The 22337-nt window shown below is 35.3% G+C and overlaps 1 protein-coding gene across 1 annotated transcript in view; it reads left to right on the forward strand.

Annotated features, from left to right (window-relative positions):
- Positions 1-22337, forward strand: part of PTPRD (protein tyrosine phosphatase receptor type D) — a 1173827-nt gene that overhangs the window by 286395 nt on the left and 865095 nt on the right. The window contains exon 4 of the mRNA XM_085043363.1: positions 7954-8060. The gene's annotated coding sequence lies outside the window, so the exon portion shown is untranslated. The remainder of the gene's footprint in view (positions 1-7953; positions 8061-22337) is intronic.

Genomic DNA, 22337 nt, shown 5'->3' on the forward strand with positions numbered 1-22337 from the left:
TAAGCAGTTTGGTCACCATTATGACTGTAATAACAAGGGTCTGTAGTACCAAAATGAAGTAAAATTTTATTTTATTTTAATAACTAACAGTTTCTAGTATTTTCTGTCATTTTCCTGCCATATGCATTAACTTCTACATGTCTCCATATTAAAAAATAGGAGAATTTATTTAAGAAATACCCAACTGCAGCATACATGAATGATGATTATTCACTCAGCCATGAGTTTTAAGGATAGATCTGTTTGCCAGGGATGGAAGACAGAGCTTTCATTCTGAAAATAGAATCAAGCGACCCTTAAAATTCAAGACCTCTGAAGATTAAGTTGTCTGGCTTAATCAGAAAGATGATTGAGGGATGAATTCTGCATGAATATATATGTATATGCACACTACTGTAATAGAAAGGAGAGGACAGCTCTTTAGCTTTGACGACAAACTGATGACATAAAACCAGTTATTGAGACCCAACTTTTAGACATGTGTAGTATTAGAATTAGAAATAAATGCTGTAGTTGAGATATTTAAATATTGTCAGAGTAATGCAAATTTCAATCCTTTGATTACACAACTATTTCAAAGGTATACTTCCAAGAATTCTGTAACATCTCTGCATGGTTTTAATGAACATAGGACTGCTTTGGGTCATTTGGATTGTGATATATTTAAATCTCTTGATTCCCCATTTTCTTCCTCCTCCTCCTCCTCCTCCTCCTCCTTGCCCTCCTCCTCCTCCTCCTCATCATCATCATATTTCAAGGCTACTGGGGAAAACAAAATTTAATGCATTGACATTTTAATGTTCTTTGTGCTTGCATCTATACATTAAACCAGTAACAAAATCAAATTTCATGCTTCAAAGATTTAGGCAGTCATCAGCAAAGTGAAGGAGTACATTGTCTTGATGAGTAATTGGTTAGATATATTTTTTCAGCTCTTCCTCTGAAGAATCAGAGGCTATAGCTGCAACTATAAACTCGAAGTAAAGATAGATACAAAGACACTTACGAAATATTTCTATCTGCTGAGATAATCAAGGTCGTGCTGATCACCAGATTTTTATTTGAGTAAAAAATTTTTGCGGCTCAGTGTGATGGGGAGTTTGGAAGATTTTTGCCAACTTTTACATTTTCTTTACAGCAAAATGAGTAGATGGAGGTCCTGAAGTTCCATAATGTGAAAATTATTTTTCAGCTTCTAAATTTTATGGTCAGAATAAATCACTTCTTGACAAGAAGCAGCAAAACTTATTTCAGTATTGTTTGAATTATCTGGATATATTTCAGATAATAAAATCCTTTCAATATTTAAAACCTCGAGTAGAAAAACACATACAACCTCCCTTGATGTCATGACCTACTCAGGGAGATATGCACACAATCATTACCCCTCTGTACCAGCTTTTGCAGCACTCAGATCAAAAGATTGACAGTTGTGATGGTTGATCTTGGATTGCTGCCATATCGCCACCAAGCCACTCACTCGCTTCCCCTACCTATCAAAACAGGAAGAGAAAATAAGATGGAAAATTCTTGTCAGCTGTTAATGTCTCTATACTCTTTATGGGGACAGAACTATAGCATGCTAGAAAACTACCTGGTTAAAATTAGATAAATAAAATTTATCAACAAACTCCAGTTTAATGATTATGCATTTAGGATAAAAATAAACAATGTGAAAAATCTGTACCTTTTTAGCAAACGCTGTAACTGTGAAGTTGAATAAAATAATTACTTTATAGTTCTAGTTAAATAAGAACATGATGAACCTCAAGGAAATCAATATAGTTCACTTTACCTAACATCCTCCATTTATAACTTTTCTTCAGAAGCAAGGTAACAGTCATATTTTGTTTTCCCACACGAGATGTTTCTGTAGTGAGTTAGCCTTGACTGCCTTCCAGATTTCTACCAATCCATTCTATTATTCCCCCTCCTCAACAGAACAGGGGAAAAGGGGAAAAAATAAGATGTAAAACCTCATGGGAGATAGAGAGAAGTGCATTACTCACCAATTACCATCAATAAACAAAACAGACTTGGAGAAAATTATTTTAATTTATTATAAAATAAAAATTGACCAGGATAATGTAAAATCAAGAAAAACTGAAAACACATTCCAATTTCCCCTCCCTTCTTCCTAGGCTTAACTTCACTCCTGACTCTTCTACTTTTCCCTCAAAGTCATGCAAGGCAATGTGAACTGGAGGTTAAAGTTAGTTCATAACATTTAATCTTTACCTCTCTTTTCCTCACATTCTTTGCCCCTGCTCCAACATATGGTCCTTCCTATGGTATACAGTCCTTCATTAACTTCTCCAGCATGGGTAATTTTCATGGGGTACAGTCCTTCAGGAACAGACTGCTCCAGCAGGAGTCTCTCATGGGCTGTAGGTCTTGTGAAAAAATATGCTGCCACTGGGCTTGTGGAGAGCCACATTCTCCGGTGTGGGCTTTCCATAGTCTGCAGCTTCCTTTAGGGCATTTTTTCTGTAACGTGGGGTCATCCATTGTGTGTAGTGCTGTTGTGTGCTCCAACGTGGTCTTCCATGGCTTGCAGGGGGACAATCTGATTCACCATGGTCTTCATGGGCTGCAGAGGAATCTCCAGCCCAGTGCCTGGGGCACATCTTCCTCCTCCTACTCCACTAACCTTAGTGTCTGTAAGCTGTTTCTCTCACATTTTTTTCTCTTTCCTGTCTCCCATAGTTACTACATGGTATATTTTGCCCTTTCTGAGATGTCACCAGAGAAGCATCATCATCTTTGTTGCTGAGCTAAGCTATGTCCTGCAGTGGGTCCATTTTGGAGCTGCCTGGAGCTTTCTCTGTCTCATGTTGGGAAAGCCTCAACTCCCACAGAAATCACCCCTGCAGCTCTCTTCTACGCCATCTTGCCACAATAGGCAGGAAATGTTTATAATTAAAAATCTTGCATTATCATGACAGAATGTTTAAAAACATCATCAAACTCACTATAAAACCCTAGTTGATTGTGATTTCAAGTAGATAATAAACTACTACAATTTTGGAACAGGCTGTTAGAATCTGTACTCAGAAATCAGCTCTTATAATTCCACAATGCTTTAGACGATGCCTTTGCTTTTAATTTTTCATATGAAAGACATTATTTTTCTGGCATAAATCAGAATGCAGGAATTTTGCTTACTTTAAGTTCTGAAGTCAGGATCAATGTATTTATCAACACTTTGCAGTTTGTGAAGATATGTGAGCGATTTGCTATCTCTGCATTTGCCCTGTATTTTTGTGAAACTTCTTATCTGAAGCATGGCATCTCTTGTAATATAAGGACTTGAAATCTTACCTAAAAGCTACTGAAGTTGATGAAAATCTTATTTCTAGGTCAAGAAAGCTTGGCAAATTTGTTTTGAGAGGCCAGTAAAATACGGTAGCATGATGCAGAATGTACACCATTGGGGGCAACAGGAATAATAAACTCATGGTCTCTTGAAGACATAGAGTAAAACAGATTCCCTATGATTTTTTCCACAAGGAGAATAGAGGTATATGGATATATGAGTTTTTGCTGATAAATATAGTTTTTATAAAGGTACAGTGGTTGATAATATAAAGAGGAAATAGAAAAGCCTGTCAAGGATTACAGTGTTCTGTGATTCAAGTATTATAAACTGATGTTATGAATAAAATTCTGGAATTCATGTGATATGTAAAGACAATAAGCTCATGTTTGGCTTTGTTTGGGGGCTTTTTTTGTGTTGGTGTTGTCAGCTAAAAAGTTATGTTGTGCTCTTAGAAATAGAACCCTGGTGTTCAAAATTAACATACAGAAATTAGATGTATTTTAGTATTTTTCTAACATCTATTTTTTCTGTGCTATGGTTTTAGTATAGTTACGTTAGTGATAAAAACTTATTAACTTAATCTACACAAACCTTGAAGAACTAAAAAGGTTTCCTTTGAGAACATGCTTGTATTTTTGGGGTTTTTTTTTTGCTTGTTTTATTTTGTTTTTTAATTATATGACAATGTCTATTGGAAATTATTCAATGGAAAATATTTTGACATCTTTAACTAAAGAGATAAATTAAGCTCTCAAATGCATAAATATTCCATCACTGGGAAAGCAAAAATTGCTTTTAAACAGTATAATTTTCGGGGATGGAAATTTAAGGTAAGATATGTGTTCATATAATTTGCTTTATTAATTTGATATTATTTATTCCATTAACTTAATAGTGGGTTTGTATAATAATAAAAGATACTTGTGTTTTTATGTATAATAAAAGATAACAGAAACATGAACTCTCTCCACATAAACATACCCGGAAATCACAAATGCTGGTAAAAGATGTGGAATAAATGGAATTTCAGAATTGAAGGGTTTATGTAACTGTAAATGTGGAGTTGTTAAAATGGACAGACTGTACAATAGAGAGTCATATCCCACATTTGTGAATGAAGGGACATAGAAAAAGAATTTAATTTTTTTTAAAGGGAAGTTATCAACATCTCCTGTAGCCACCCTTTCTGTCCAAAGAAATAAGTAAAGGCTGACTGAACTCTGTGTTATTTACAGAAGGTAAAAGAATATGGTGTTATTTTTATAAATTATTTGCTTTTTAAACTAACTTACATTACTGAGAAGAACTTGTGTACTATTTTCCCCTTTTCAGAAATTATGAGTATCTCATTAATATTAGGAATATTCACTGGTGTTTCTGTGATATCTGAGGGAGGACTTCATATTGTGATTTTCGACTTGTGATATTCAAAAGAAATTTTCAAAGAAGCTATAATATGGATGTCCCAAGTGGCATCTAGGATACCTCAAATCTTCTACCCTATATTCTTTTGAACAAGGGCTTTCGTGCCAGAATCTTGTAATTTTTTTTTAATCAACTGATCTAATAAGAGATGCTACTTCTCCTCATAAGCTTTTCTTTAATGTCTAGCTTGTGTCTTTGTGCAGCAGTGTCATAGGTCTGAATTAAATACATTGGAATTAGCTGTGGCTAGAAGCATATATGTAAATGTCAATGCTGAAGCTTAACCTTCTTCTAATACTGTCAGCTATATATTGGCATCTAGCTTTCTCAGTCCATTTTCTGAGAAAATGTAAATGTTTTAGGCCTGCTAGCCGGGAATATCAGCATACATAATAGAAGAGAGACAATAATACACAGTGCTCCGTTAGTGGCTAATAGGAGCAGCAGACAGCCCAAAGCATCATGCTTATCTGTTGCTTTCATTCAGGAGCCAAAATCATGTTTCCTTCTGTTCCCAACTGATAACATGTGCAAAAAACCAGGCAAAAATAACTTTGCACCAAATGCATCCCTATTACAAAAGAGAAAAACCAGCTTCTGGCCTGATTGGCAAGACGTTGAAAATGTTCATAGGTTTGCTGAGACTGAAATGCGTAAAGTTGGAACTAAGGGAAGGGGAAACTGAGTTCAGGGAAAGAAAATAAGAGAATCCAAGAAAAGACATAGGAAAAGATGAAGTACATTGAAAGAAATCACAAAAATTTAACAAGGAAAAGGTATTCTGGAAGAAAGTGGTGCTTTCTTCACTGAAATCAAATATGTGTACCCAGTTTGCTTCCCTACAGCTGTTGAAGTGTGGGAGAAAAATCTCATGAAGCTGTTGCACAAGTTTGTTTTTCAATTTCAATTTAGAAGTAGCAAAAGGGAAGGGATTTTTACCTCTTAGCCTCTGCTGATGATTCAGTGATTAGTTAATTACCATAGGTCTCCTCCACTCCTCTGCATTAGAGAATGCCAGACTAGAGCTGTTTGGAAATTTACCATTAGAATAAGTTCTGTGAAGAAATTATTAATTGGTTGCAAGAAGCAACTTGTGATGACACATACATCAAAGATGATTTATAATTTAAGCACTTTGGAGAGATTTAATTTTCTCTTTCACATTCCACTTATCTTTGAAATCTAAATGTATCAAGAAGACATGGTTATATTTGCCTGTACTTTTCTTTTGGAAAGATTGTTGGACTTCTGACAAAGTCTTCAAACATTTTGGGAATTCCCCTGGGAATAAATGTTTTGAAATTCAAAATTATTACAAGAGTTGGAAAAAAAGGTCTAGTTTGGTTATTTTCCAGATAGTTATTTGTGGTCAAATCTGTAAGCATTTTAAATTAAATTTGTCTGAACAGAGCATTTATGTAAGAACAGCTTCCATTAAAGCTTGTATGGGAGGAGAGACTACAAAAGGGCTTCTGTGAGAGTGAGTTTACAAATTGTGTCAGTCTGCAGCTGCGGGATGTTTCTGGAATAATGTAGTCTTTGTATTTCTTGGAATTATATATATGTATAATATTAAGAATTTGTTTCTTTATATTAGAATTAGAATATTGTAAAAAAAGCTTTCAGCTGTTAGGAAATCACATCATATTAATTTTATAGGAAAGATGTTACTGAAATTTTTTAGTGTTTAGAACAGTTATGTTTCTGATGAAATAAAGATGTGCAATTTGCCTTCAATAAAATAACATTAATGCATAAAATATCATCAGTATGTGACATAGCCTACTTCTCTTAGATGTTTATCCTTTAAATGAAAGTCCATAAATTTGTCAGATGTGCAGTGTCTCACCAACCAATATTTATATACAGCATTGAATAACTAACTATACACTCTTAATCCATCTTCTTGTAGGGTCTTTTCATAACCAGTCATTCCTTCATAAGCTGTATATCTTGTACGGCAAGGAATGTTGATGGATAAAGATCTGAAATTTTTATAAGCCACCTGTGATTTTCTGAGCATTGCTGTTCTCTCCATATTGCTACCATAGCTTGCAAGCTCACTCTTAAGTTGTTTTAAGGCAGTGCGTTTCTGAAAAATTATGCCTGCTGTAGAAATCCATTCATTGTGTTGTAATACAGCTGAGACCTGTAATATGATGATAATTTGTCTTCATGTTTGTTTGCTGTTCTTTTGGTTGGAATGGCAGATATACCATATTGGTCACAAGAAAAAATTACTGAATATTTAAATATTCTAGATGAAATGAGTGACAGTATTTCCCACTGTGTTTTTGCACATATACAAATCTCCATGCATATCTCTGTCCCTTTAGAAATCCACCTGTTGCCATGCTGCCATTACTTGTCCTTCTTCTGCCTGCAAATAAGTTTCATGAAGACCAAAAACATAATTTTTTTTTCCAGGAATTTAAGTTAAACTGATTTGGCTATGGTTTTCAGAATCTTCTTTTTCCGATTTACTGGTAGATGGATATGTGATGTTATGTTTGTTATGTTATGTATGTTATGTTATGTTATGTTATGTTATGTTATGTTATGTTATGTTATGTTATGTTATGTTATGTTATGTTGTTATGTTATGTTATGTTAGTCATGTTATATTTTATATTAATTATATTATGTTTATTTTAATCTAGTTCCTCTTTTAATCAGCTGGGACTCCTTATCTTCTTTTCCTTTCAAAGGTCATAGAGAGTAATTTAAAATTGAGAAACTTTTGCTTTAAACTTTTGTTTTATAAATAATTTTTTCATAAATTAGAAGACTAAAGTGCACAATAAATTGAAATTTGGAAAAAAAATGGTACTTCAAGATCAATTTTTTCTTTTAATTTAGATACCTACATTAAATTACTTTGCCCTGAAACACTTCTATTTGCTACTGCTAGATGTTCTGAATTCAATTCTTTCAGCATCAATATTTAGAAATATGAATAAATATATATGTGATTAAATATATATTTGATTAAATATACACTAAATAAAATATTAGAGCATTTATTTATACATGTATTTTATCACTCACTCAAGGAGAAATTCAAAGAGTGAAACAGTTTATACTTCCACACTTTGTATAAGTGTTTTGATGAACCCTTGATGTGACAGGCTAAGATAATGTAATAAATATCTTATTGCACTTGGAAGGCAGGGAAGAAAAATAGTAACTGACCCAGTATTTCATTCCAGGTGGGAGTAAACAGCAACTGCTTTCCTCACCCTTTACAACCCAGTTAGAATTTGACTGACAGAATGTTGGCACCAGCTGTGGCAGAACTGATCAGCCTCAACTCCAAGTAAGTGCTGTCTTACATATTTGGAGATTCATTTCAGACTAAATTTGCAAAGCCTGCTGATTTCTAGCAACAAACAAAAGTTAAAAATACACTTTCTATGACACTGTGAAGCACTTTGATTCCCCTTGTTGTAGAATTCTTAAACACATTATACTGATTCTTTAAATCAGTACATAACTTCTTCTTTTCATAATGTTATTTTACAAATTTGATGCAATCTCGTTCTGATTTGTCTTCCCTTCTAGACAACTAAAAGGACTATCTGAAACCAATGATAAATTATAAAACATAAATATAAACATGAACATAGTGCATATATCCAAGAAAATACAGATAAATAGTAGTCTGTTGATGAAGAAGACAAACTGATGAAAAAAAATCATAGTAATATTATTCGTGTGCTAATTAAATTAATCTTATTTCCTACTGCCTTTCTCATGGGGGACAGTTGTGGGTGAAGGACAGAGTAAGAAGCCTTGGTTGTCCAAAAATTATCTCTGAGGGAGGCCCACATGTTATCCTTTGCATGGTAAGAGCTAAGGTGACAGCAGTGCTACAGCCACACACACAGGAATTAGGCACACACATTAAAGTAAACCTCTCATGCTTCTAGTCACAGATTTTCAATATTCATGGACACCAGTATGTCAGTTCCACTTAGAAATTTATTTTTCCTTTGTTTTCTTTCCTGATATATGTTAAAAAATTCTACTCTTCTATAGCTAGTAGGAAAGTGTAGAGAAGATAAAGCAGGATGGTTTTTGTTTGTCAGATCTGCTTTTTACTCACAATATAGCTTCTCAGTGAAAATCTATTTTCCACTTTCAACAACTGCTAAGAAACCTGGATGATACTAGCCTGGGGAAAAAAGAAAAGGGTGAAAAGGCAAAAGGGAAGAAGAAAGAAAGAGACATGGTGAGGGCAGTGTATCAAGGAAAGATCTTCATTTATCAGAGAGAAAGAAATGATATGGTGCTGTAAAATTGTTGCATGTCTGAAAACGTTGGTGTCACTGCAAAACAAACAATTAGCTCACATTATTAAAACACTTGAAAGTTTGAAAATTACTCAAATTATTTATGTATATATTTAGAGCTATTTGCATAGATGTAGTCTAACAGAGAAGCTAAATTCTTTTCAGAATCAGTATTTGTCTTGGATCATCAATTGCTTTACTGATTATTAGAAACAGTGACAAACTTGAATGGATGTTTGTCTTCTTGGTCCACTGCTAACCAAACAGATGTAGGTTATTACTCATATACAGTATTTGTTAAATAGTGTGAAAAAAAAGTCTCTTCACAGGTTCTCAAATGTATTGAATAGTGTGTTAATATTCTTTAGCAGTTCTTTTTAGATCATAGAGGGGAAAGAAGCTCAAAGTAGCATATTCTTAATTTGAAATGAGAATAACGTTTATGTGAACAATTATTTTTCTTTACAAATTTTAAACTAGGAATTTTACTCTCTTAGAGTGTTTAATGTGGAATCAAAATTTTCTTGAAAGCAAGAGCATTCCGTCAGCAATTTGGTGATTGATAGGTGCCTTTGGGAAACCCCTTTATTATTTTTAGACAGCTTATTTTCTCTAAATATTCCTTACTCTTTGAAATCGAAAACCTGTGGCCTAAAAGGAGTCTGTTAGTAGCAACTTAAAGAGATAAAGCCTAGCAAGACCTTAAACTAAAGAAACCCTGAAACTTTGAAAAGGGGCGTTCTTTGTCATTATCTAATTGCTGACAAGATAGAGCAACTAATAAGCAAGATCCCATATGATTTAGTCATATCTTTGCTAAAAGCCAATCTTGAATGTGATACATACCTCAAGAGGGGAAAGATCTCAAGCTAGACTATACTAACCTTGTGACCATTGCCTAGGTATTCTGGACACTGGTAGATATACATATATGTATATGATATAGGTACATGTAAATATACATAATTTTTCTAGTTGCCAACTTACTCAGTTTGTTAACATTTTTCAGTTGCTTGTGAACGGAGGAGGTTTGGGGGTATTTTTTTAATATGTTGAAAGTGTAATATTAAAACCAAATAATTTTCTTCTGTTTTCTGGCAAAATCCACCATTAGCAGTATAAAGATTAAGAATATTTTTTACCATTATGTAACCAATGTTTCAGTGTTATGAGGACTTGTCAAGTAGAAAAAACATTTTATTTCTTAGATACATATATAATAAGCGGAAGCAATGTGGGATATATTGGATGTTACCTATTTCTTTCATATACAAGGTGAAATTAGTGCCAGTACTTCTGTATCAATACACTAAATTTTATTGAATCTTTCATCTGTTCTATTTACTGCATGACGCTAAAATTCTGTGCCTCACAAACTCAAAATATTTCTCATGTGTGAAAAAAAACTATGGAATTATGAGGGTTAATAAACGTTGTGATGAATAAAAGCAAACCTCAACACTCTGATGGGGAATTTGAAAAGTGTACACATCCCTTCGAGGTCATAGGTTTTTTTTGCAGCTTTATTTTACTTATTTCTTATTTTAAACTGAAATTAATGACTTAGAAATATTACAATAATCATATATGGCAGGTAAGTAGCATCTTATATTTTAATATCTGCTATGTGAACTGTAGAATAGAGGTGACTCTAGATCATAGACTCATTATTGAACAAGTTTGGTGAAATCCAGGTCTGTGCAAATAATACCTATCCAATGCAGTAGCCTTGATGAGAAGACAGTAGACAGGCAAAGATATCCATACTTGACTGGCCTGACTTCAGGAAGTCCTTTGATGAAGCTTTCACAGTACCTTTGTTACCAGGCTGTTGTTACATTAATCAGATAAGCAACCCACAGTGTAAAAATGGTCTGGACTGCTGGTCTTACTATTATGATCCATAATACAAAGCCCAGCTAGTGACCAGAAATCTCTACTTTCTGCCTAGGAGAAATACTAAGACTAATAATTTTTAATGTTCTTCATAAGTAGCCCGAATAATGGTGCAGATTTCACTCTCGCCATGCTTGCAGAACATCTAAATGTTCATGAAGAGATCAATATAGTAGAAGTTAGGGCTTCTACAGAGACAAATTATCTGACATGAAAATTATGTGAAGTGCTGCATCTGGGAAGCAAGAGTGAGGACTGATGCTGACCAGCTGGGGAGCTGTCCCCAAAGCAGCAGTACACCCAGGGAAAGCAGTGTCATACCCTGGACTTCATTAGTAAGGGTGCAGCCAGGAGATATGGGGAAGTGATTTTGCAGTGCTGTTCACACCATAAGATTACATCTGGCAGCTTTTGGGTACCACAGTATGAGACAGAGATTGGTGTAATGGGGTTAGACCTGACCAATGTGGTCAGGAGAGAGAGAGTAGTGTCAAGAAAGTCTGTGAGATGTTGAGATACCTCTCTACTGTAACATATGGACCTCTTTTTATTTTAGATATCAAGATAACCTTCTAGGGGTTAAGTATGAACAGTAAGTGAAATTATCAGAAATTTAGGCTTGAATGGGGGATGCATATTGTAGCAGACTGCAGCTGGGTGCAACACAGATTCATTTTAACATTGGTATATATTCAGTATGTACCATTCAAATAGTTCCAAAACATTAACTGGCATGTAGTGAAAATAATTCACAGAATGAATAGAGTGCGATGACTAAATTGTTTAAGACATTTATATACTCTGAACAAAAAAAATGTCAGATGAACAGTGAGAATGTTAAGTGACATATTAAACAAGTATTTCCAGTGAGCAAAGTAGAAGAGTTGTAAAAGATTGCTTTAGATTAGAATTAAAGTCTGTGTCAATTTCTTTTGATTAGAAATAAAGTCTGTGTATATTAATCAATTTAGCTTAACACTTGAAAATGAGTGACAACAAATAAAACCCAGAAAAATGAAGCATATAGAGTTTAAGACTATTGCTGTTCATGTTATAGCAATTTAAAATACCCTGACACCCAAATATTTTTGTATCAGTGTCTTCCTAGGCCATCTTTGTCTCAGTGATAGAATAAAAGGCAAGGGAAAGAAACACTGTTGTATTCATTCTGCATTTGGGAACAAGGTCACAGCAAAGTGTGCGTTTGACATCAGGAGTCTGCTATTAAGCCAGAAATGGAACTTGTTTATCTTGACCCTTGTTCTAGGGCTTCAGATTTCATCTCTAAGAAAGGTTAACACTTTGCATCTGGATAACATCAGGATCAGATTTTCACAAGCTTTTAGTACCCTTGTTGGATGATGTCTTCTATTCTTTCCACAGAGAGCACTTATCTGATTATCGTCTGATAGTCCCTGATTTTAATACATGCTGAAGGTCAAGGTTAACATTTTAGCAGCTTTACTGAAATCCTGTGTGATGACAAAATTTGACAAGATCTAATTGGTTATGATTTGTCTCTTAATCTTGTAATGTCATATAATTGTTCCATTTATGTGTGTGAAGATAACAGATTTTGGAGACATATTGAAGTGAAAGTTCCCCTAAACACAGGAAAAGAGAAACTATGTATGCACTGGTGACATTTCTCTGGATTGATTCAGGCTATGAAAAGTGAAAGAAAAAAGCTTAGGTTCTGTCTCCCTATTTTTTTAGTGCTTTGAATAGGAAGGAAGTGAGTATGGGCAGTGGTTGTTATTATCAGTTTTGGAATTGTTTTGTATTGTCTGCGGTATTGTCTATGGAGTAAGAAGTTTAGTTTACTGTTTGTTCATCAATAATGAGTTTAAAAGTTATATATAGATAAAGCAGGAAACTGATGCCCTTTAAGCATGATGAAAATTCTGTCTGCCTTTCTTAAACTAAGGCCTGCTAATATATTAAAATTAAGGCTTGACAGCATTTTACATAAGTTTAAAAGTATCTTCTGAATAGTAGAGTGTTTATGTAAATAACATATTCTTAAAAGTGTTTGAAACCAGAACATCTACAAAGATAGAATTTTAAGTACTTTTGCATATTTATAAGTGCAGAATTTGCTGATGGTTAATGTACTGTATGTGCAATAAACATACAAACTACTCAATAAATGAAGCAAACCAAGAGAAGACTAAACAGAGATGGCCTGTGAATATAATAATGTGAGTATCATTACATGTAGAATCCTGACATCTTTGATTTCCATAATTCCTGTGCAGTGAAATTTCTCTTTATGGAAATGTGTAATTCAGGTGCAGAAAAAGCAATTAATTCCCTATTGTGATATGGGAAATATATGGAAATCCAGAGAGATACTTTTCCAGATCCTATGTTAGGGTCTTGAAAATAAAGCTGTCCTGTGTGCAGGACTGTCAGTAATATAGAAAAGAAGTACTCCATTTTCACTTTCACACACAAATATTTGTATTTTAAAAGAACAAAATTTTTTGGAAATTATCTATAGATATGGAAATACAGGTATTTTTTGGTCATATTGTACAGACTGGCATCATGAGAAGGCTTCCATGCATGTGTATTTCATATGATACACACATCTTAAGAGAATTATTGAGGATTTTTTATATATATTTTAAGTCAGGTAATATACCTGAGTTCTGGGATGGGGTGTGTGTGTATTTGTGATATGAATTTAGGCGGATACTATCTGTTCATGTTAAGCTGATCTCAGAAGGGCTTTATGCAAATATTCAAGCTGACAGTTTTCGTGCAAAGTTATTTGCCTTGAGTTAAACATTAGAGTTGCAGCTAATACTGTTCCATCATGTCCTAGGTGAAGCTTGGATAAAATACCTTGTTATGTCCAGTGTTTGTTTAAAAGTATACCACTTTTACTCAAGATAAACAATTTCTTCTGTCACTAGAAAGCAGAGTGATGATAGACAAGGCAGTCGTTTGTGATTGCTTCAATTTCTAGCAAAGGTTGACGCATTTTGCAAGGTGATTTGCCTCTGGAAATATCTGTGTACACATTCTCTATAAAAGCTTCTTAGAAGTTTTTATCTGCATGAAGGATACCCCAATATCACATGGCTGCTACATGTGGCTACATAGTCTTTTTGCCTGTATGCTAAGGCGACAAAATTTTATTAAGGTTGACAAGGTAGCATTTTTATATGTTAAAAAAAAAAAAAATATTGTTAGTATAATTGAAATATTGACAGTTTAAATAAAATACCATTGCCGGTCCAGACCTTACGATTGTGCAGAAAGAAAGAAAGAAAGCAGGTTTGCTGATGACACCAAACTGAGAGGTTCTGTCGACTCTTGAGCAATAAGAGCCCTTGCAAGAGGGATCTGGATAGGTTGGAGCAGTTCTGGTCCCACAAATTATAAGGATTTTAAGATCTTTGAATGTATCCAGAGGAGGGCAACAAAGCTCATGAAAAAGCTGGAAGACATGTCCTGTGAAGAACAGCTAAGGACTTTGGGCTTGTCCAGTTTGGAGGAAAAGATGGTGGGAGGTGACCTCATTGCTCTGCACATTTCTGAGGAGAAGTAGTGATGGAGGTGCTGACTCTTTTCTCTGGGATCCCATGATAAGACAAGTGGGGATGGTTCAAAGCTGTGCCAGATGAATTTCACACTGGACACTGGGGAGCAATTTTTTTACCTAGAGGATGGTAAAAGCTTGGAAAGTTTTACTAGAGTGGTGGTTGATAGTCCAAGCCTGTCGATGTTAAAAGGCATTTGGATGATGCCCTTAATAATGTGCTTCAACTTTGAATCAGCCTTGAAGTGGCTGAGCAGTTGTACTAGCTGTTTGTAGGTCACTTCCAACTGAAGTATTCTAGTCTGTTCTAAAGAATAAACAAAAGATATATTATTAGAGGCTATGTCTCCATAATCATAATAGAAATAAAACCCACCAGATTAAAAGGGGACCTCAAAGATCATCTGATCCAAACTTTCTTGTCAAAAGCATGGTCTAGACAAGACTGAACAGCATCCTGTCCATCTGAATTTTAGGTGTCCAACATTGTGCAATCTACCATTTACCTGGAGAGATTATTCAGTCTGATTTCTGTGGAAAAACTTGCATATAATCAGATTGTTCCCTGTTGTAACTTATGTTAATTACCCCTCATCTTTTCCACATGACTAAAAAGGCAGTCTCCAACTTCTTTATTGTCACTCTTCAAACAATGAAACATGGTAATAAGGTCTCCTCTAAGCCTTCTTTTCTCAAGGCTGAATAAGCTCAATTCTCTTTGCCATTCTTCATATGGTAGGCTTCCCAGTCCTTTGATCATCTGTATGGCCCTTCCTTAGACCCTCTTCAGCCAGTCCACATCTTTTTTGTATAGTGTGGACCAAAACTGAGCACAATATTCCAGGTCCAGCCTGACAAGTACTGAGTGGGTGCTGCCAATAAGTTTTTTAAGGTCATTTAAAGAATCATCAGCAAAGGTATTGGCAAAAACCGTTTTAATATAAAAGTGACAGAACAACAAAAGTCATTGTCAAGGTTCACACTACTACTTACTAGATCACTAAAGCACACCAAGAAAAAAACAAAAATCCAAAATCAATCAATCCAGATCAAAATAAACCCAAGATGATCTGTGTGTGGGCTGGTGAGGGGAGGAGAGAGAAAAAAGGATAGGAAAATAGACCCATGCTCTAAGCAGAGGCCAGATTTGATTGACTATTTATGACTAAAGGCCCAACAGCACTCAGTTGAACTTAATGAACTTAACATTTAGTCTTAAGAGCACTTAAACTCAGTCAATAACTTAATTCAAACAATTTAGCAAAGGATTCGTATAGAACTTACTATACAAAACAAGCCCATTTTGTTTATGAATCTAAAGTACTTAAGAATCCTGGAAAGCAACATTCCTAGTACATTTGCTATAGCAGATAGATAGATAGATAGATAGATAGATAGATAGATAAATAGATTAAATAGATAGATAGATAGATAGATAGATAGATGATAGATAGATAGATAGATAGATAGATAGACAGATAGATATAGCACACTAACATGCATATAGACATAAAGAATCTGTAAAAGGTACCTGTGAAAAATTTCCCTTGAATTCAGTGAAATACTTAATTCTTGTGCCTTTTCATCTTCTCAATGGGCTAAGGGTTAAGCCTTGAGGAACGGGGACTATCAACCCAGGTTCTGTCATCATCATCATTTGGCAATCCTCTGAGTATAGAAAACGTGAGAGTTCACTATCTCTGAGAGACACCCAGTCAGAGGGAGTTTGGTGGTCTCAACCCACAGTGGTCAAGGAGAGCTCAAAGAGCGCCACTGTCAATTGCTGTTTATAGGGGTGCAAGTGAGTGGGCTTATGTCATAGTAATTTTCCATCCTGGTCACAATTCAGGTTGGTAACTTTCTTTGAAAGTTCGGTAACAAAATTAGTATTCCATTACAGTTGTTATTCAGGCAAAGAAAAAAAAGTTTCAAAACTGTTTGCTAAAAACCAGGAGCTTATTAGACATCAACAGTTCTGGGAACAGAGAGTGTTTCTGATTGTCTCAAGAGGAGCTGAGCCCAGGTGCTGTTCATCAAAACCAAGGCCTAATGAGCATTTCTCAGAGTGTGGCCTGATGGGGAGGGAAGGATGCACCACGACCCACAACAGTACAATAATAACCTCTTTGTTTTTGTTGGTGATGCCCTTGTTTATGCAGCCAAGGCTTCTGCTGGCTTTTTTTGCTGCATCATCACACTCTTCACTCATATGGAACTTGTTGTCCACCAGGACACCTAGGTCTCTTTCCACAGAGCTGCTTCCCAACCAGGTAAATCCCAGCCTACACTCCTGGATGCTTTCTGAGATGCAAGACCTTCTCCTCATTGAATTACATGAGACTTTTATTAGCCCATATTTCCAGCCTATTGAGGTCTTCCTGCAGAGTAGATCTCTCTTTCAAGGTGCCCACTTGTCCATGCAGTTTGGTATCATCAGAATACTTCACCGGGGTATACTTGACACTGTCTTGTACATCACATGGAGAAATTCAGGTAGACACTGTCTCCTGCTTACTGACAGATGTTGTCAAATCAACCAGGCAGGTTACTTTGTTGTAGAAAGCCATTAGTTTTGTCAAGCACAATTGGCCCTTGGTGCATCCATGCTGCCTTTTCCCTGTAAGGGGCTTCATCTGACTTCTGATAGCTCCCAGGAGGATTCACTCCATAGTTCTCGCAGGAACTGAAGTAGCATTGGACCTAAAGTGTCCTGGATCCTCCTTTAAGACCTTATAAATAGAACTACATTGGCCTTCTTCCAGTCATCTGGGATGTCTCCAGTCTTCACCATTTCTCAAAGAATGTGGAGAGAGGTCTTGCAATGACACCAGCTACCTCCCTTAAGAGACCTGGGATATTGCCAGGGCCCATCAATTTGTAGGGATATAGTTGCTGTAAAATTTCTCACCAATTCTTCCTTCAGTGAAGGTGGGTTTGTGTTTATTTCAATCTGGACTTTTGCATACAGGGTCTAGCAGTGCTTATGCAGATGGAGTGTTGAAAACATCTGCCTTTTTAGTATTTTTGGTGTCTGATTTAACTCTCTGTTTAAGAGGAGGAGGCTGATATTTTCCTTCTGTTTCTGGCTGTCATTGAACAGTTTCTTGTAGTTTTTGACATCTCTGGTCAATAACAGTTTGATCCAAATTTTTGCTTTTATAACTGCATATCTGCACACCCTGGCAATGCTCTTGTTTTTCTCAATGTGTCTTCATCTGTTTTGCCATCTTTGGTATGCATCTCTTTTGGTTCTGATCAGACTCAAAAGATTGTAGTTAAGCCAAGGGGATTTCTTTCTTTGCCTACTTCTCATACCTTTAAAAGAGATTAACTGATGTTTTGCTTCCAGGAGTGCATTCTCGAAAAACTCTCAGCACTCATTAGCTCCTTTTTCCTCCAGAGAAGCTTCCACAGAATACCTCCCAGCTGTGTTCTAAGCAAGCTGATGTTTACTCTTCTAAATTTTTTGTTTTATTACCAATCTTATGTGCTTCACTAGATCCCAAGCTTCACAATATTGAGGTTACTGCAGCTAACACTATGACTAACCAAGATAACTACATACCAGGCTTCTTTGATTTGTTAGTAACAAGTGCAGCAGTGCCTGGTTGACACATTTCACATTTGTTTAAGGAAGCAGTCATTTACACATTCTAGGAATTGCTGGATTTCATGTGAGCTGCTGTATTCTCCCCAAAAATATCTGGGTTCTTGAAGTGCCCCATAAGAATCAGGTTCTGTTGACACAAAGCTTGACAAGCTCTTCATAACTGTTGAGTCTCCAGTACCAGACTGAACCACTTTTCTGGTCATTTACTGCCTTTGCTCCTCTACATTCCATTATGTATTCCATTATCAAAGCCTTGGTTTTGATGCCAGCAAGCCCTCTTCACCAAATCATTGTGAAACCCCCACAGATGTTCCACACAGACTTTACATACTTGTTGTTAAACTCTATTTAATATTATGGTTATACACTAGAAAACCCAAACCCAAAGAAAAAAAAAATCCCACATACGCATACAAAAAGAAAAAAAGACCCAAAGCAAGCGAGAAACCAAGAACCAGCAAAAAACCTCAACAACCCAAAAACTCCAGGTAAAACAAGTCACAGATAGGCAGGTCAGGAGAAAAGATAATATCTAAACAATTTAAAGCACAACTTCAGGCAAGCCAAGGCAGTTTTAGATAAACTGAGACTGATGGACTTAATTTGTGAAAGTTTGCAAAATGAACATAAACCAGTAGTCTGCTACTGGCAGTAGTGAAGTTTTTATTTACTATAGCACAATGAGCACTGTACAGTCTGTAAGTACTTGTCCTAGTACTAAAGACTGATACATCATTATTAAGAGAAAGAAATCATCTCCTATATGCTGCTATTGTTCTCTATCTGATTTGTGGATAATGTAGAATACGACTTAGTAAAAGAATTCTACTATAAAATGTTAGCTATTCATTAAATAAGTATTGTCTCTTACATAAATTGCTTACATGTGAGACTTAAAATTATCAGAACTGATAAAAATAGCAAAATTCACTCATTTAAAGCATTTTTCAAGATTTTACTTTGCAAGTATATCCACATTTACTGTGAAAGGGACTGACACCTTCCCTTATCTCTGAAGATCTCTGTCTTTGATTAGGTTTTATATTTTGTGTATTCTCTTCTGTAACTTTTCTGTAATGGGTTTTACTCAAATTCAAAAGCAAATGTTTAACCATAAAGTTTGATAGTTTATTTGCTCTGAATGTAGGAACAGTCACAAAAATAAGTTATTTTCATCTAAATGTGTTGGAATAAAATAAATATCATTGGTACCAAAATGATTTGGACTTTGTTGAACAGAAAATAACAGGAATAATTTTGTGTTTATACCTCATCTTTCTACAGTTCCTTTTGACTCAAACCCTAAAATCAATAGATTATGAAATCTAAAAGTGACATCCTCTTAAAGCAGTTACGTTTCTTATTTCCTTCCTTTCTGGTATTGATTCTTACTTTCATATCTGAATAAACACATTATCCATAGCAGTATACTTGCAGACTGAATTATTTCTGAACAAAATTTTGATTCCTTCACTGAGGAAGGTCTGCAGTAACTCACAGGAAAGAAATTCTGAAGCAGATAAGCAATATTTTGGAAAAACAAACCTACCTAGATTTTATCTGTGGTCAGTCTGAACCTTACAAACCATTGTAGTTTGATGCTGTGTGTCCTTTTTTCAAAAGCAGTTTAAATCTGTCTTACTGTTCTTTGTAAATCATTGGTATTCAAATAGTATCAGTGAGATTGGCAAGCAGCCTGCATGCACTACATGAACACTGCTTACTACAGCAAAAATTGTGTTTAAACATTTACAGCTTCAAAGCATATTAACAGTAAACATAACACCTGATTCCTCCATCTCAACACATTTAGTGAGGCTGTGAAAAGCTCAGCAATGTTCCAGTAAGGCAGCTAATGCATGTTTCTTCTTCATTTCTCTTTGAAAGTCCCTTCTGAAATCTGTGTGAAACTTGTTCTAGACCTAGCAGGTTTCAGGCTTTCCCATGAAACTCAGTCCTTGTTGGAGAGATCACTTCATGATACAATTGTTGGAGAGATCACTTCATGATCACTTGATGATACAATTGATGACCAATTGTATCATCAGTGAAAGATCTCATGCAAACTGAACTTTTAGTTTGCAGAGAACCACAGTACAGTTCTTAGATACACAGATATTAACTTAAAATGCCAAATGTGGGTGCTCACACTCAGCAAAGAAAAGACTGAGGAGTGATGATTACGTAGCAGATTCATAGATTACCTCTCCATTAATATATTTTGGCTTCACTGTCTGTAATCAACTCTTCAGACTGAATCTACAGTTTCTTCCTCTGCTCACTCCAGCTCCTCTCCTCTGCTCCTCCAGGCTGTGAAGGCCACATGGCCTGGAACCACCATGCATGTGAATTATGCTTAGACTCTATGTGCTTGGACAACCATAAAAAATACAGGTAGTCTATGTCTGTCTCCTGTCTGACCAAAAAGGTTGTAAACTGTTAGCTCAAAGACAGCAGCTATTCACACAAAATAATTGATAAAATAATTAAGAAGACTTTCTGATTTTAAATAATAGTTACTTTAAATGTAGTTTCCCTTTTTAGCAGAGACCACCTGGAAAAAATTATGCTTCCATTAAACATGGCTGAATATAGAAGAGATACTGTCCTAGGCTAGATGTACCTAATGTGCAGGAAATTCTTCAATTTATTTGTTTTTTCTTTGAAGTGTTTAAGGTAGTCCTTGTAGAGGGCAGGAGAATCAGCGGTGACAGAACACTGGCATTCTTCCCATGGGAATGGACAGCTAGATCATGATTGACAGATTTCCTGCAGTAGTATGACATTTCTGGAGGATTTGTGTGTGACAGATGGGATACCACCTGCTGACAAATTGAAGGGGCTATATTAACATTATTGAAAATAGGAAACTCTAAAACATGAGTAAATTGAGGGCGTCACATCTTTTGCTCATAATATGTCAGGAAATATCAAGCTTTAGGAAAAGGTGAAAAACAGAGGACAATGGACTCATTCAAAACTTATTCCAAAGTCTTGAATATGTAGAATGTAAGGGATATTGGAGGTATGTATAGATTACTAAACTGGACAAGGGTCTTTAAGTACAGAATGACCACAGCTGTCACTATTAAATCATATATGGATACACCTGACTGTGTTACCTTCATGGAAAAGCAGCTTCCATGCTGCACTTGCAGCATGTAACTATATTACTGCCTTTTTCAACTGTCATGCTGGAAAATTTCTGTGCCTTTTAGTTTTAGTTTCCATGTGAATGCGTCCAGTGTAGACCCACATTAAGCAACAAATTAGATTAATCTTAATCAAACTTGAGCCTTTTGATTTCTGAATGTCTGCATAGGAATGAAGTGCCCTTTGTATTTACCTTTCGTGTAGAATTTTTCATTGAGTGTGTTTATACAGAAAGGCTCCATTAGAATGATTGTAGAAGGCCAGCATACACATATACTTTGATTATGTAAAGCATAGTTCTAACTAATAAGAATTTCCACCTTTTATGTATGATTACTGTTTTGTTAAAATAAAGGTAAAAAATCCATAACATTATTTTAAATGAGTAAAAAAAACTAGGTAAGGAACTAGAAGCAGCAGGTAATCCCCAAAACTTGAGACAGTATAAATTTGAGCCCACATGAAAGAAAAAAGAAAAAAGACAAAAAATTGCAATGTAAAAGTAATGAGGAAGACTGACAAATAGGAAGATAGGCCTTTTGTCAAATTAATTTAAAATTTCTGTTTCCTGGAAAGTAGATGTTTTTAAATAATTCTAAGCTCCCAGAACTACATGGCAGACTACTTCTTATTCTCCTCCTTTTTGTATTCAATAGGCAAAATTTGCTCACTACTGAGTAGTGCTGTGCCACATTCTGCCCATATTACTCATATTGAACACATCCCTCCTGTGAGAAAATCTTCACTAAAGACAATGTGACTTGTTTTAGAACAAATAACTTGTCAACGCAAAAAGGATGTGAAAATTGTTTTATTATTTAGAAAGTATTATATTTCTTTAAGGCTCCCTTCCCATGGAAGATGGGGCAAGTAGCTGACCCATTAAATGGTAAAAAGGAGTAATTTATTTTAAGAACTAATTCCTGCCTGTTGCAGGATTTTAAGGGTCTTAACTGTAAACAAGCTCTTGTTTCACATTACTTACAGTGATGGTAATGAAAAAGCCTTCTCTTTTTTTTGTTCTACCCTTTTTTTCCTGGTACATTTCAACTAAAAATAGAAATCTGTTTCAGAAGGCATTGAAGTTAATCT

Source organism: Lichenostomus cassidix, chromosome Z (genome assembly GCF_008360975.1).
Source record: "Lichenostomus cassidix isolate B80296 chromosome Z, HeHo_3.0, whole genome shotgun sequence".
Classification (NCBI taxonomy): domain Eukaryota; kingdom Metazoa; phylum Chordata; class Aves; order Passeriformes; family Meliphagidae; genus Lichenostomus; species Lichenostomus cassidix.